We start from the raw sequence: 13,737 nt of genomic DNA, 5'->3' as shown, positions 1-13,737 counted from the left end.
AAAGCGTTTAATGTATTTCAGAGAAAAAAACATTTTAAGCAAGTTAGTAGCGTAATGAACACAAGTTCTTGAAGTACTGCTGTATGTGCTACCCCCAAGTTGGCATTTATGGAATCTGATACTCACTCTTTAAAGTGCTCTGACTAGCACTTTGCGATTTACATTACATCACCTAATAGTAGTACTAACTGATGGTAACACTAGTTTACTCCCAAACGCTTTACACGTAGCAGCACAGCATTTAATCCTCACAAGCCACCCCACAAAGCAGACTTACCATTACCCCTACTTTTATAGATGAGGACTCTGCAGCTAAGAAAAGTCAGAAACTTGCTCTTGTCTGTCAGTTACAAATGTCTAAACCCCTTGACTCAACAATTCTACTTCTGGGACTTTTTCCCTGCTGATATATTTGCAAATATGAAAAATTATTTATGTGTAATATATAAGACCATTAACTTCAGTGCTGCTTGTAACAGACAAAGGCTTATTCAGTTTATCTATTTCTCCTCGTGAGTTTTGGTAGGTGTGTCTTTCAACTAATTTGTCTATTTCACCAAGGTTAGCTTAAGAGTTGTTCATAATCCTGATATCTTTTGAAATGGTGTATCTTAGACAAATGTTGACATTTCTTTTACATTTACTGAAGTAGTACAGATAGTTATCTTCTTTGAGCTAATTTTAATAATCCATGTTCTTAGGAAGCGATCCACTTAATCCAGGTTTTAAAATTGGTTTAAGGTTCCAAATATTCCTTCTAGTCTTTCTAAATTCTTAACATCTATAGTTTCACTTTTGTTTTATTCCAGAGGTTTTTACCTCTCTCTCTTCTCATCAATTCTCCTTTAGACTTTCAGGGGAGATGGGGTCCCTTTGACCGTCTGAAGAAGAAGCTTTTGATTTATTAATTGCATTTTGTTTTCTAATCCATCGAGTTCAGCTTTCATCATCACTAGTTATCTCATTCCTTTATTTGGATTATTTTGATGTTATCTTTAGTTTCTTATGTTAATTATTTAATTCACTTCAATTTTTAAAATCTTTCTTGTTTAATAACTTAAATACCCACAATGAGCTACGTACTTTTCTAAATGATTCGCAAACTTGGGTTTGAGTTTCTCTAAGAACACTATATTTTAGAATCTGTTAGGTTTTCTTCACGGCCATAGGATCAATATTGACCAATGTTTCAGTTATAAGAAAAGAATGCGTATTTGCTATAGATCATAAAGTTTTATACGTATTTATTAAATTAATTAGCATTCTCTTTACCTTCACTTCATTAAAGACTTATCCTCACTTTCAAGAAGCATCTTACAGAAGAGACTCTTTCTTGGGAGGTCTAAAAAAGTCATATTGTATTTGCAATACCCCTCTTAGTTAACCTTTCTCAGAAAGAAAAATGTCTGAATGTCCTGATGGCCACAGGTAATACTCTGTGAACCAAATCTAATCAGGTGTTCACTGCATAAACAAGTTGCTGAGTTTTCTGGAGTAGAATTTGATCACCACAAAATACAAACAGCAAACCAGCAAAAGACTGTTCTTTTCTGTATTTCCAAGGAATGAGATTCCAATAGGTAACAATGCAGCCATTTTATAAAAAGGCTAATAGGCAAAGAACAGACATCTCATCTAGACTCACTCCTACAATGCCCCTCATGGACGTCCTCCTCTACGTGCCCACCACGATAGCTGTTGTGCCCAATTCATTCAGACCTTGTACGAGCTTCGGAATGGATGGTTCCACTTGCTATCTCTGACCCGTCTCATCATTCAACCCCAACAACCTAAACTCCCAAAGCATTCTTCTGAGGACAGCACTTCCTTCAAATTTCCCCGCAGAATGAAGTCAAAACTTCTTAGACACTAAATTTCCTTGACAGTAATGCCAGCCCTCTTTTCTAACCTTTTCAACCTACTCATTTCCACGGACCCTTGGATCTTCCCAGACTGATAAACTCATGAACTGTATGCCCATTTTTTAACTTTCCCATTACTAAGGATGCTCATGTTGAAAATCTTTTGTTTCCTAAAATGAAATAACATACATCCTGCTATACTCAAAGCCATGGTTCCTTGGTGACTTGTGAGGTACTAGATACTGGTGAGTGCATCGGACTTACTTCTTTCCTTTAATCTTCTTCACCACATTTCAATAAGAGAGGCAGTGTTACTACCACTGGTGGTTTAACACACAGTGACTCGGATGCTTAGAGGAGCTGAGTCTGAATGCAAAGCATACTTGATTAAGAACTGCATTGGACTCTCTTTTAATTGTCCTGCCACGGCCACGACATTCCCTGCAGCCTAGACCAATCACTCACATAGAGCGGGCATTCAATAAACCCTCCTTAAGTGAATGAATAAATAGTTGAATGACTCAGGGAATGTGGGAATATATGCCAAAATGCTTTCGAAATTATAAATTACTATGCAAATATTATTCATCATCCATAAAATCACCATTATTGAATTACTTATATGAGTGACAGTTTTTTTCACTTAATTCTATGCTTTGTATTAATATATGCTAAGCGAACACTGATACACTTTTTCGTCAATTGTTTCTCTCCCAAACCCAGGCAGAACCTCACCTTCCATCACGTGAACCTCACGTCCAATGGCAAATATTGACAATAAGCAAACGTCATATTGAAATTAGCCTTCTAACATGCATGTTATTGGAAAGTCAGCAGAAGTTCAAAACAAACGACTATGGAGGGCGTGTGGGGGTGGGGGTGTGCATGCACGCGTGTCTGCCCAACATTTTCAAACATTTGTCTGGCTACACTCTGCAGGGTAGACCAGTCCCAGGAGCCTCCCGACCACGTTCAATCTCCAACCACACACAAGCACCAGATGTCAGTGTTGTGCAACGTTCAGGCTGACTGCTGGAGGAGGCAAGCTGGTGTTTGTGGCTTGCAGACAGAATGACAGTCATTTACACACACGAACACAAACGCCCTCAGGGGCTGGATAAGTCTTAGTGGTGCACTGCAAAGAAACTGTTCTTTGAGGAATTAGGTAGCACCTTCTGCAAATGCAACTGTGAGTCAAGGGCGGGAATGAATGAGCACAGGATGGACAGCAGAACTGCCACATTCTTCTGGCCCAGAACGAGATGGACACGTCCAGAAAGTCTGGTCTGACTCCTTTGTCACAGCTGTTGTGAGTGACAGCAGAGGAAGGTCTGACCAATCCGTCTCGTGTGATTAATGAACAGGACTTCAGATCTGCAAGCCACGTGGTCAGACGGCCAAACTCCTAGCATGTCCTCGAGGCCCGGCCTAATCTGGCCCCTGCCTGTTTCTGCAGCCTCACCGGGAACGGCTCTCCATTCTCACTACTCCATCCACGGATCTCTGTCTGCTGTAGGCACTATGTCCCCTCCAAACTCAAAGGCTTTGCTTGTAATGTTCTTGCCACTCCCTTGACTCCCACTCTTTGGATCTCAGCTCAAATGTCCCTTCATCAGGAAAGGCCGGGTCCCATAGGTCAGGTCTCTTTATTTATGGTCTCACAGTGTCCTTTCATTTGCTTTTAGAGACTCATCACAATTGGCAATTATATATTTGATTATTTGACGAATGTCTATGAGTACACAGTCAACTTCAGCTAAGATAGAAACTCCACCAGAGCAGAGAACATGGTGGTTTTGCCCCTCACAGCTTCCCTAGTACCTAGCACAGCGCATGGCGTCAGTATATAAATGCCAAATGGGTCGATGAATGAAGAAACGGGTAAACCGGTGAACAAACAAATAGATGAGTGGATTCCACCCACTCTTGCTCTCAACAGACTTCCATGTACAGAGGAACACATACAAGGTAGGGTGGGAGTAGGGGAGTCCATCTCAGGTGGCCGGAAGTGTGATGGTCCCTCTGTTCACAGGATCCTGAGAGGAACGCATCAGGCTAAGCGACCTAAGAAATGCGATCCGACTTGGGCCTCCGTTATGGTAGCAGAGCTGGAGTCCTCTATGCAGCAACAATCTTCCGTCTAGCATTCGCGACTGTTAGTATCACGTACCGGTCCTATCAGTTAAGAAAGGAGGTCTGGTGGCAATTATATGAGGAATAGTGGCCTTTCCTCAGAATAAATAATTTGAAATCTGTTAAAGAGATTACAGACACAGAGAAAGATGGGCTGAATTTGTTCTTCTGTGGCATATGCCCAAAGGGAAAAAAAAGAAAATCTGGTTATTTTTCTTTCTTCCACAAGATGGGGCAATCAGAATAGATTCAACGACAAAGGGAGCAGCACTCGTGAATGCCTGTTCGATGCTTACACAGCTCCAGATTCAGTGAGACCAGAAAAATGGAGCCAGGTTTGAACTTGTTTATGCAATTGTGTAACATTTCCTAAGAAAATCGGGCCTGGGCCAGACAAGAATTAGACAAGACAGAGGAGCCCAGGGCAATGCCCACTCTATGGTCAGGTCAAAGGATCCTGCCCTGCTCCCAGAAGCCCAAGCATTGCAGCCCCAGGGAGCTGCAAGGGTCTCGGGCTCAGGAACAGCTGCTGCAAAATTGAGCAAATTTACCACACAGAAACATTGCCTCACATTAGGAGAAAATTCTGGATGAGATATAATAACGTCTACTTTGAACTAAATTATTTTAACATGATCAATCACAATGTATGGATTTGGCCTCTTCATATCTTAGCCTGCTGCCTAGTCTGCAATGATGTCATTCAGTGGGACATCCCATAACACATTAAGGCCCTACATAAAATAATTATGACACTAGAAAGCTAGCGTTTTATTTTTTCTACCTATGACCTATTTGTACATAACCCGTCTTGTCTCTACCTGGTTCTAGAGCTGTTGCCAGGTCATTAGAAATTTATCCTTGGAAAGAACTAGGGAGACATGGGCTCGCCAACAACTTCTAGATTAAATAAGCGCTCTTCAGAGAGAGAATTGATATTCGTGTGGTGTTTTTATCGTCATTATCTCATTGGACTCTCCTGGTGATGTTGCAGGTTAAATATTACTTTTGTCATCACTGTTTCACAAATACACACTATGAGATAGTATTCCATATGCACAGCAGGTGAGCACTGGAGCTAAGCATGAACTCAAGTCTTTGGATTCTAGCTCTCATCCTCCATGGTGGGGGTGATGGAACAAGAGAGAGTGGAGAAAGGACTTATCAAAAAGTGCTATCACACGCTTGTATGAGGGCCAAATACACATTGCATAAGCTAGGGAACCCAGCCAAACTGTCTTAAAGAATAAAGGAAACTTATTGTCTCACATTCTAGAAAAGCCTAGAAGTCCTAGTTGCTCCAATGATGTCATCATGGGCCCAGTCCTTGAGGTCTTAGGTCCATCAGCCAGCTTTACCGCGTAGCTTCAGTGGTTCCAGTGTATCTTTGTGATAACAAAATAATCCAAGTAGGCCTGGGTCTCATAGGGTCCCACTGAACCACACTGTTTAGGAGAAAATGGTGTTTCTCCCTAAAGTTCCCCCTCCTGTGATTCACCCTCTGGTTGGCTCAGACTAGGTCCTCGGTCCATCTCTGAACCAATCTCAGCTAGGAAGATGGGTGTGGCTTTTTGGCTTAATCCAATCAGAATCCCAACACTGAACTGGAAGCAGCATCAATCTCACCCAAACTCCCATCGCTAAGAATGAATGAGTGAGGCATTGTCTAAAAGGAAAGCCAGAAGGAGGAATCAGATTCTGGGAAATCATAAAATAGATCTACCTTTTCCTGGAATTTAATAAATTATAAACCATTGGTTCTTTGAATAAATAAAAATCTGTGAGAGTTCTAGGTCTGCCTTGACCACTCTACAAGTATAAGAAAAACTACAGTAAAATGTCCTGAAGAAAGCCTTAGGTGTTAGCTTTAGAAAACTTAAAAAACAGATTTATTGAGCTGGTGCCTAGAAAGCAGGGGATTGCTCAGTAGCCCTGGAGAGAGCAAACTTTTAAAGCTGCTAAGTATTAAGAGGCTAACGGTGGGATAAATGAACGAACAGGAAATCTTCTTGGGTTGGAAACTTGCTAGGCCCTTTATGTTAACATCTATAAGGAGAAAGGCTATCAAATTAAACCTGGAAGCATATTCTGTCTACCCAGCCACTTATTTCTCCAAGCTAGAGTTTCCTCTTTTGTACATGTGTTTGGGGTGGTAAGAGCTACCTATTTCACAGTGTTTTGTCAGAATTAAAGGTAATAATGTACACGCAAGCCTTTGTTAATATAAGTGCTACACAGATGTAAGAATTATACTGCTGGAAATTTTAGTTACAGTTTTAAGTAGCTGTGAAAGAAAGAACTGTCTGCCAGAAAAAAGGTTCTATATTGACCTTTCCAAACTGGGTGGGTGTTAATTACATGGACCTCATTTGCAGGAATCTCCCATTAGCTTCACTCCATCGATCTCAAATCTCTTAGAAGTTTGCCAATCACACTCCACGTAGTACATAGTGAATTAGTCGTACACACTAAATAGTATGCATGGGTCTATACACCTGTTTTCAGTGTTGGCTAATTAGCCTCATTTGCATAGCAGATGATTAAGAATTATCAAATAACAATGTAAAATGTTGCTATTCATTATAAAAGAGCTAAAAGTTCTGAAAGGCAATGTCTACCATTGCTTTGTGGAGCTGACTTAGAAAGAAAACCCTTATAAAAAGAACATCTTTCCAATTTCCTGTGGGATATCATTTGTGGTGGTCCAATAGATATTATCAAGTAGCACTGCCTTAGGGGAGTGCATGCACAAGAATTAGAAATATTTTCTTGGATGTGGCTAGTTGGGTGTCACGAGCCAAACATTATAGTTTTCCTGTATAAAACATGCAGTTTTATAGAAATCACAGCTAACTCACAGTAAGAGACAGACATAGAATGACGCAAGGAGCAAGACTTAAAAAAAAAAAAGAATTCCTGATACACCGGTACGTTTTCTCTCACTTTATCTCTCAACGGGAATCACTAACCTAGTCTCTTACATTTTTCTCATGTAAAAATAATTCACTCTGGTTATTGTCTTAATATCTTAAGTTCTATAAGAAAGCATTCATGTGTACCCATAATGCTGTTGGGCTTTGAAAAAAGAACAACATGGAAAGTTCCCCCCTTTTCTTTCCAGGTATGAAAACCTTCAGTTAATTCCATCAGAGTTAGGATGTCATTCTTACCACCTCAGCTCCACTAATGACCTCTGCCACCAATATTCTGTGACAGCAATGTAAAATCAAAAGAGAAGAGTCTTTTTCATATTTAATATGAAACAGAACCACTGTTGTTCTTCAGGGATTTTGCTTAGTGTTTGGGATGCAAACATGTTACTCTGCATCTCCAAGTTGCTCTCAACATAGCTAAAATCAAAGAGAAACTGTCTCCAAATTTGTGATCATATGAGTATATTCAATCCCTAGCCCTTAGAAATATCCTTATTATAAATATGGAAGTTTCGGGAATTCCTTGCCAAAATCTCCCTTCCTTTAACATTCCTTTATTACTCAGTAGTATCATGAATGTTCTTTATACAGAATCACTTAAAATTATCCATTAGCTATGTCTTTCAATATCTTTTATTTAACTCCTGAGAATTATGTTGTTCTTCTATTTGGAGGTCATGCTTTAACTCTTGATATTTGAAAGCACAACTTTTAACATATTCATTTATAGTGAATATAGTGAGTTCATCACTGTGGAAGGTATTAAAAAATAAAAACTCATTGAATAGTAATAATAGCTGATTTTTATGCAGCATGTATTATGCCCAAGCACTATTCTAAGCACTTTACAGATACCGACTTATTTAGCCTCTATATAACCATAGGAAGTAGCTCTATTATTAGCACCCATTTTACAGATGACATAACTGAGGCTCAAAGAAACTTGCCCAAGATTACCCAGAGGGTAAATGCCAGAGCTGAGATTTTTTAATCTGGCTCCATACTCTGGACTCTAAACCAATACAAAATATTCCTATGACATTAAGGATTTGGAAACTTGATTTTAAAAAGCAGAGAAATGATATCTCACTAAAATCTGTTCAGGGATGTAATTATCTGCTATGTCGAGTTAAAGCTAATGATCCTCATGGTTTTGAATGATACTGATTTGGTAGGGATGGAGGGAACACTTATCAGCGTCTGAGCCAATTTCTACAGTGAGATCTTAAATATGTATGATCTGCTTAACTAATTAGCAACCTTGTTCTCTTCTCTGCATCATGTTTAACGTGTCCACAACTGTGTGGGTGAGTTAGATACACAGCTAACTCAGGAGCAAGAACCAACATAAAAACCTGAGTCATTTTTTTAACACAAATCAAGATGATATTTAGAGCTAGCGTCTGTCACTTGCTTCATTCAGAACGATGAGGGTATGTTGAAGAAAAGTGAGGAAAGAGAGAATTTATCGAGAGACTTTTTTCCCCAAGGGACACAGTCTGAAGAACAGGATTTCAGTGCTGCCAAGATTCTCTTTCTTTCCCTCAGTTCTGCTTCTCTCTTTGTCAGCTTCATTCTTTCACCTCAAAGCACCTTTATCAACATAACAAAAATCATGCCTGTCTAAGCTTCCTTTATTGGAAACTTCCGGACTTTATCTCCCATTTCCAATTTGAAAAATTCTAGGGAAAGATTGACCTACAGTGGGTCCGGTGTCCAACCCTACATCAATCAAGCATGGTCAGAAGGATAAGGTCTGATAAGAACATGGTAGTCGGACGTGAAGGTTTAGAGTTGGGAGCGTAGGAGTTCCCAAAATAAAAGGGAGCTTACTTCCAGAAAGGTGGCCCTGGGCAGGCATGTCCACAGAAGAGACAGGATTAGCAAAGGTACCAGTCTGCCCCTTGACCAGCTGTGGGAGAGGAGAGGTCAAAAATTCCCGAGTCTCAGCTTTGTTTACTCTATAATAATAACAATAATCTTGTCTATTTTACCAAATTGTTGTAAAAATTGCCTGAAATGCGTGTGAATGTACATAGTAACTTGAAAAATATTACGAAATTTCAAGGTATGACTGCTGCTATTACTATCTATATAAGTAACTAAATTTCTCATTTTTCACACTGATGCCTGGAGTCGCAAGTGGTTTGAACAAATTGAAGCTCATCTAACATCACAGGCTGTGAGTGTACTTCTTCTCAAGCCGTACTGCAGTCCAGCTGTGCACGGTTATTATGCCAAGTTCATCAAGGGATGGAGGGAGAGCAGGGGGCGGGGAAGGCAGAATGAGACTCAGGGAAGGGAGTAACGCATCCAGCTATCCTACTGGTTAGTCTACTTTCCAGAGATCTTCCTTTTCCTTCCTGAGCTCCAATTCACTGCTGTACGCTGGAGACAATTATTAGTTAATTAATTTCCATGTGGACAAAGATGAGGGGCAGCTCATCTTAATAGGTCAGCTACGCGTCACCCCGAAGTGAAAACCAGCAATGGAAAGAATGGTAAGTGATCAAAGGACTCAGTAGTATCATAGTATGACGCCTCTTCTGAGTCAACACGAGATGTAGGGATTCAATTGCTGTCGGGATACCAACGTCATGCTACTGAATGATGAATGAGTGACTCTTGTAACTCATGTGTTGTTTCTATGCTGCCTACCTTTCCCGACACATAGTATCAAAGGGAGACTCTCCAATTGATACAACATCCCATTTACACCACGCACTGTACCTTCCTATGCATGTCCCCACATATCATTTATCTAAAATGACGCACTTACAGTCTAGTAGAAACACTGCAGAACTCGGGAGCTTGATGTACTGGTTACCTCAGAGTTTGGTGGCTTTGGGAAATTCCTGGCCTCCGTTGCTTCATTTGTAAATTCGGGATGATAATATCTATCTCAAAGTGTTAGCCTGAGGCTTAAATGCAACATTTTTTTATGAGGAACGCGCTAGGAAAATAAGTGCTACATAAATATGAAGTTGTTTTTTCCACAAGGCCCTAATGAAAATCCCACTAAAGGATGCAAAACTAATATAGAACTATTTTCATTTAATGAAACTAAGACTCAAAAAATTCCAAAGACTTGACCAAAGTCACTCATAGGACGCTGAAAGGTACGGTGTTCCAGTTCCACATCCACTTTGCTATGTCGTCCTGGCAATGGTCCGCCAGAGAGAGATGTCAATATTTTTTTTTCTGAAAATATAGCTTTTGGCCTGCTTTATTTAAGCTGGGGAAAGAAAATGTAGTTGGAGACATAGCCTGAGCGATTTCAACAATTCTGACCATCTACCTAATGTCCATGATGGTACATATGACAATAGCTACACTTCTTCAGCATGCCAAGCCCTGAGCTAAACAACTTATAGGCACTAAAGCATGTAACCCTTACAACAACCCTATGAGGTGGGGGTGATTACTGCCCCCATTTTGCAGGTGAGGAAGTTGAGGCACGTAGGGATTAAGCCCCAAGTCACTTAGCACTTGGCAGAGTGCCTATTCAATACAGGTAACTTAGCTCCTGAGTCTACAGTCCTAAGCATTATGTTACACCATCTCCCAAAGATGCTAAGCTTAGGGCACCCTCTGATTATGCCGTTTCAAAACTCAAACAAGAAAAAGATGGATTTTATCCCAAGATTTGATCTGTCCCTTACAATATTTCTAGAGATTATCTCACTGGTTCTTGACTTCATATGGCTGTTCTCCAATACCTATCTTGTCAGCATTGATCTCAGAGGTTTAAAATCATTCTGCAGGTTGCAAAGCTAAGCACTTGTCTTTCTGGGTAGTCCCACCTGCTATCTGCTTTGTCAGTTTGAGCAAGTGCGTGTTCCTGTGTAGTCAGAAGTCCCGAGGGGAGACGTGCCCGCTTAGCGCCGTTTTTGCCTCTCGGACTCAGGAAGAATACCTCTCCAGCAGCAAGGATGGTATCAGAGGTTGATGGCTCCCCAGATGACAGCAGAGAGAAGTATTAGGGAGTCATGCTGAAAGTGGTTTTAAAGTATGCAAATTCAGAAATAGATAATGAGAAAGAAAAACAATTTAAATCAATGATACCTAACCAATGCTATACATTTGATCAAATGACAAACCTTAAAACACAGCTACCGTGTTTCCCTGAAAATAAGACCTAGCCAGACAATCAGCTCCAAGGCGTCTTTTGGAGCAAAAATTAATATAAGACCCGGTATTATATTGTATTATGTTATATTATATTATGTTTTATTATATTATATTATAAGATTGGGTCCTATAGTAAAATAAGACTGGGTCTTAAATTAATTTTGGCTCCAAAAGACGCCTTGGAGCTGATTGTCTAGCTAGGTCTTATTTTTGGGGAAACACGGTATCAATACTTGATCCACCCCAGATGAGGTCAACCAAAACCCCTGGGAGCAGGGCCTTGCTTTCAGTACTGCAGGCATTTTCCATACTCGGCAAGTGAACCTGAAATGGGAATAGCTCGTCCTTTGGTCTCAGTTCCCAGGGACCTCTCACAGTAGAACTATCTCACTGCACTGAGTAAAATTTAAAATAAACCGTAAAATCATACTTAGCATATACAATTTTTTAGATATTACACATTACTGTATGTATTATAATTTGTAAGTATATTCAGCGATTGGGGTTTTTTTGCCCCAGCGTGGTAGTGGGCATAGGCTCAGACTCAGGAGCTGCAACGGGCATTCCTACCACATTTAGTTGGCTGAAGGCTGAACAGGAAACGTAGCGAGCACACCATTTTGATGGGAGGCTAGGCAGCCACCAAAGCACACAGCTTCTTTTGCCCTCTCATGCATTTAGGCCAAGCTTGGCTGCTACAGATAAACGGCGACATGTGCCCTTGACCTTTACATAGGGAACCCACAGCCTCAGTCTGCCGCGTCTTTTACCATTCTAGTCCCACGAGCCACCCCCCAACTAACTCATCACTCGCCCTTTCCAGGAGCAAGCTCACAGATCAGAGCTTCCCAGCACACAGGTGGACACAGCAGCTCACATCAGTCTTAACTCTGTCATCTAAAGAACTCACCCTGGAAGGAGAACTGTTGGCTCTTAAGTCGGCTGTCTACACGACTAAGCAAATGGGCTGTGGATACCTATGGATCCGCAATATTTTGAAGGACGATGTTGGCCATGTGAGAGCTTCACCGTAGCAGCTACTGTTAAACCTAATCCCGAAGGCAGTTGCAATTTTGCAATCAAAATTAGCAATGAGTTTCTCTGGGCACCTACCAGTGAGTTTAGTCTCCTGCCTGGCTCGAGAGAGGCCCCTGTTTAATTGGGTAAGTGGGAGATGCACGAAGCCCCTCTATCAACTTCTCTCGGAAGCAAATGCATTTATTTATCTTGTGTGTGCCCATTACACAGAGGCATCAGGAGAAGGCTCACCAGGGTGCTAAGGAAAAGGCAAGAATGTGGAGGGAGAAGAAAGACCAGCACTAAACTGGGTAGGTGCTTTGGTAGCACCGTCTTTGTAGGAACAAGACCTACTCCTGGGTGTCTCAAGCTTTCTGGCCAGGCCACACAGCAGACTCCGAAGACTGCGTCGTGAGGGTCCTGGCCCCACTTTCTTACCTGTCAAAGGGGAAGAAACCTGAGGGGCTCACCCTCTCAGCCTCCCCACCAGCTGCTCTGCTACCGTGGCTTAACAATGGCTGCTGCGGTGTCTGTCACAAGAAGCCCTTCATAAATTCCAGTTGTCAACATGAACTCATTTTTGCTGTGGGCGAAAGGGTGGTTCATTGTCCCAATATTTGCACTTGGCGAAACCATATCCACAGGCGGAATGAGCACTATTTATTTATTTATTTACTTATTTATTTATTTTATTTAATTTACTTATCTTTCCAAAAATGAACTCAACGTGTCTGCTCTGAGAATCTAAGGCAACATTTTCATAAAAGCTGCAAAGTACAAATAGTCCTCTTTGAAAAGAAGGGGGGGGCTCAGCCTGTAGAACAAAGCCCCCCTTGGAAGACTGGCGATTCTAATTTGGAACCATGTCCCACTCCCAATTCCAAATCTGCATCATTAAACCATGAACGAGCGAAAAGTAATAATTGTGACTGAGCTGCATATTTCTTAATGATTTTCTGTCCTATACCCCAAGAAAATAAGCCAAATGCTTACTCAGAGCTGAGGGGGGAGAAAGGGTGGGACTTGGTTTTGCAATTTCTTCTTTAACTCTAGTTTTTCTTCTTCCACTGAAAGTGTCTATAAAATTTTTAAAGGAAAGTAGGTTGCTAAAATGTACTTAATTTGCCATGATAGATTGAGTCCATGCTTCAGTGACTGTAATTGAATCTGTGACCTATTTCTTTAGTAAAGTAGAAATAGTCTCTGGGGTTTTTGTCACTACCATCTTTTAATGAAATTCAAAAAGACTGTCAAAATGTCTACACTTTTTCTACTGGTTGTTAATGTTATTACTTTACAATTTGTTACTTTTTAATTAATCTTAATAAATGTGTACACACTCCACCTGGCTGTTAGAAATGCTAGACATTGATTCTTCACTGTCATAAGGCAAAACGAAATTAATAGGACAGAAAGGGCAGAGTGGCCAGGAAAGATCAGGGCACATTTTGTTTCTACTTTTGAAAAATACTTTAAAGCATCTGTTTAAAGAATCTACCCCAAGAGGAGGGGTGCACAGAGTGTCAGCAGCAAAGGGCTGAGGGGCTCTCTGCCCCACGGCCCTCCTCTTGCTGGTACCGCCACTCAGGGCTCCAACTTTGCGTATGGCCTGCAAATATGACAAGCTGACAGCCCCGGGAGTCGTATTTTATTGACAAAAT

The sequence above is a fragment of the Rhinolophus sinicus genome, linkage group LG11 (genome assembly GCF_036562045.2).
Source record: "Rhinolophus sinicus isolate RSC01 linkage group LG11, ASM3656204v1, whole genome shotgun sequence".
Taxonomy (NCBI): domain Eukaryota; kingdom Metazoa; phylum Chordata; class Mammalia; order Chiroptera; family Rhinolophidae; genus Rhinolophus; species Rhinolophus sinicus.
The sequence above is the reverse complement of the archived record's forward strand: the minus strand, read 5'-3'. Positions refer to the sequence as shown.